Genomic DNA, 4161 nt, shown 5'->3' on the forward strand with positions numbered 1-4161 from the left:
AGAAAGCTGAATGCGAAAGAATTGATACTTTTGAACTATGGTGTCGGAGAAGACTCTTGGACTGCAAGGAGATCCAACTAGTCTATCCTAAAGGAAATAAGTCCTGAATATTCATTGGAAAGACTGATGCTGAAGGTGAAACTCAAATACTTTGGCCACCTGATGCAAAGAGCTGACTCATTGGAAAAGACCCTGATGCTGGGCAAGATTGAGGGCAGGAGGAGAAGGGGATGACAGAGGATGAGATGGTTGGATGGCATCACCGACTCAATGGGCATGAGTTTGAGTAAACTCCGGGAATTGGTGATGGACAGGGAGGCCTGGTGTGCTGCAGTCCATGGTGTCACAAAGAGTCGGACATGATGAGTGACTGAACTGAACTGATTCTTGCCCAGAGAATCCCGTGGACAGAGGAGAATGTCGGGCTGCAGTCCATGGGGTCACAAAGAGTCAGACACGACTGAGCAACTGAACTGAACTGAAAATCATTTTTTTCTTTAAACATTTAAATATACAAAAAAGGTTTTTTATAATATAAGTGGATAATTTTGAAACAATTTTGGTATGTTGCTGCTAAGTCGCTTCAGTCGTATCCAACTCTGTGCAACCCCAGAGACAGCAGCCCACCAGGCTCCCCGTCCCTGGGATTCTCCAGGCAAGAACACTGGAGTGGGTTGCCATTGCCTTCTCCAATGCATGAAAGTGAAAAGTAAAAGTGAAGTCGCTCCATCGTATCCGACTCTTAGCGACCCCATGGACTGCAGCCTACCAGGCTCCTCCATCCATGGGATTTTCCAGGCAAGAGTACTGGAGTGGGTTGCCATTGCCTTCTCCATTTTGGTATGTAGGAAAGCAAAATATATAATGGCACATATACTACTTAGTCGTTCAGTGGATTGTTTTGCCATATATATTTAAATTAACGTAGTTTTTCAATATCTGTTCTTTAAACATTCATGATAACCATAAAAATGTTATTGAATGAGCAAAACTATAAATTTAAACAGTTTTTATTCATATAGGAAAAATTTTAAATATATTCATACTTATCACTGAGTGAATATAAATCTTCCAACACATTTTGCATCCTTCTTTGCTTTGAGAAAAAGAAAAGTGAATTACAATTATTATAGTAACTACTTTGTTTAAACTTAAATGCAGCATTCTGAATCAGTGACAAGGCCTCAGCTAGGTTAGTTTATATAATGTGCAGAAGTATAGAATGAAAAATCTGCAGCATAATTACTGGCAGTTGAATAATGAATAATTTGTGCGTGTTCAAACAAGTCCATTAATGTGACACATAAATTCATGAACATTTATGAGCAATTAATATTCTGAAAGTTAGTGGAACTGGATATATTTTCTTGCCTAAGGTAGAGCTATTTACATACTCTGACCAAGTTAACTACTCCTGTCTCATGCCTTTTATTTTTCTAATAAATATAACTTTCTGTTTTTAAATCACAGAGGAACTTTGTGTCTATAAACAATTCAGATATTATATCATTGTTTGAAACCATAGGCAGTTCATCTATATTTAGTGCATCTCTGTTACTCATTAGATCAAATTAAACTGTAAATTTCCCTATCAATGATCCTAAATATCTCCAAGGAAAAATAATCAGATTCTCAATATAATAATATTTTTGTTTAAAAAAAAGCCATCTCAAGAAATTTATACACTGAGTTTGAGCAATATCAAAGTAAAATATGAAAAACTTTTCATTACTTCAATTCACTGTGTTATTTCTTTGAGACAGATTTAAACAAAAATATTATTATTAAGCTTCAGAATCCAATAACACCTTATTTGACAATCCTTAATTTTCATGGTTGTTTCTGTAAAACATCATAAGCGTTTTTTTTTTTGTTGTTTTTTTTTTTAAGTAGAGATTTGGAATCAGGGAAAACATTCTTGGAATTGCTCTAATTCAATTTCAAATAGAGTTCAACAACATTTTGTACAATGTCCTCATATGTAAATTTAGGTGAATAGCCTTCCAGAGTACAATTTTCTTGATTTTTATTATTTCTAATAAACTTCATAAAATTCTTCTACATTGTTGACTTTATAGGATTTTAAATAGGGTTTTAAAGACATTGGTTCCACTTTTTGATTAAACATGACTATCTCTATATAATATGATGTTTTATTTCTTTAAAACCATGGTTAATCTCACTTCAAGCCATGAGTTTTACTGCCAAAACTATAAATTTGTTGGAAAAGCTTTTATTTATTTATTTTTAATTGAAGGATAATTGCTTTACAGAATTTTGTTGGTTTCTGTCAAACATCAACATGAATAAACCATAGGTATATATATATGTCCCCTCTCTCTTGAGACTTTCTCCCATCTCCCTCCCCAGCCCATCCATCTTGGTTGTTACAGAGCCCTTGTTTGAGTTCCCTGAGATATAGAGCACATTCCCATTGGCTGTCTATTTTACATATGCTAACATAAGTTTCCATGTTACTCTCTACAAACATCTCACCCTCTCCTTCCTCCCCTTATTGTGTGTCCATAAGTCTGTTCTCTATGTCTGTGTCTCCATTTCCACCCTGCAAGTAATTTCACCAATATCATCTTTCTAGATCCTATTATATATGTGTTAGTATATGATATTTATCTTTCTCTTTCTGACTTACTTCTTTCTGTATAATAGGCTCTAGGATCATCCACCTCATCAGAACTGACTTAAATGTGTTCCTTTATATGGCCAAGTAATATTCCATTGTATATATATACCAGGGCTTCTTTATCCATTCATCTGTTGATGGACTTCTAGGTTGATTCCATGTTTTAGCTATTGTTAATAGTGCTGCAGTGAACATTTGGGTACATGTGTCATTTTTAATTTTGGTTTCTTTAGGATGTATGCCTAATAGTAAGATTGCTAGTCATATGGTGCTTTTATTCCTAGTTTTTAAGGGAATCTCCATACTGTCTTCTACGGTGGCTGGATCAATTTATACTCCCATGAACAGTGCAAGAGGGTTCCCTTTTCTCCATACCCTCTCCAAAAGTTATTGTTTGTAGACTTTTTTTATGATGGCCATTCTGACTGGTATGAGGTGATATCTCATTGTAGTTTTGGCTTTCAATTCTCTAAAAATGAGCAATGTTGAGCATTTTTTTCCTGTGTTTGTTAGCCATCTGTATGTCTTCTTTGGAGAAATGTCTGTTTAGATCTTTTTGATTGGGTTGTTTGCTTCCCTGGTATTGAGTTGTATCAGCTGCTTGTATTTTGAAAATTAATCCTTTGTCATTTGTTTCATTTGCTATTATTTTCTCCCCTTCTGAGGGTTGTCTTTTTACCTTGTTTATAAGGTACTAGATCTTATAGATAGAGTGCCTGATGAACTATGGAATGAGGTTCGGGACATTGTACAGGAGACAGAGATCAAGACCATCCCCATGGGAAAGAAATGCAAAAAAGCAAAATGGCTGTCTGGGGAGGCCTTACAAATAGCTGTGAAAAGAAGAGAAGCAAAAAGCAAAGGAGAAAAGAAACTATAAGCATCTGACTGCACAGTTCCAAAGAATAGCAAGAAGAGATAAGAAAGCCTTCTTCAGCGATCAATGCAAAGATAGAGGAAAATAAAGAATGGGAAAGACTAGAGATCTCTTCAAGAAAATTAGCGATACCAAGGGAACATTTCATGCAAAGATGGGCTCGATAAAGGACAGAAATGGTATGGACCTAACAGAAGCAGAAGATATTAAGAAGAGATGGCAAGAATACACAGAAGAACTGTACAAAAAAGATCTTCATGACACAGATAATCATGATGGTGTGGTCACTGACCTAGAGCCAGACATCCTGGAATGTGAAGTCAAGTGGGCCTTAGGAAGCATCACTACGAACAAAGCTAGTGGAGATGATGGAATTCCAGTTGAGCTATTTCAAATCCTGAAAGATGATGCTGTGAAAGTGCTGCACTCAATATGCCAGCAAATTTGGAAAACTCAGCAGTGGCCACAGGAGTAGAAAAGGTCAGTTTTCATTCCTATCCCAAAGAAAGGCAATGCCAAAGAATGTTCAAACTACAGCACAATTGCACTCATCTCACAGGCTAGTAAAGTAATGCTCAAAATTCTCCAAGCCAGGCTTCAGCAATATGTGAACCGTGAACTTCCTGATGTTCAAGCTGGTTTT

The sequence above is a fragment of the Bison bison genome, unplaced genomic scaffold (genome assembly GCF_000754665.1).
Source record: "Bison bison bison isolate TAMUID 2011002044 unplaced genomic scaffold, Bison_UMD1.0 scf7180017864517, whole genome shotgun sequence".
NCBI classification, from domain to species: domain Eukaryota; kingdom Metazoa; phylum Chordata; class Mammalia; order Artiodactyla; family Bovidae; genus Bison; species Bison bison.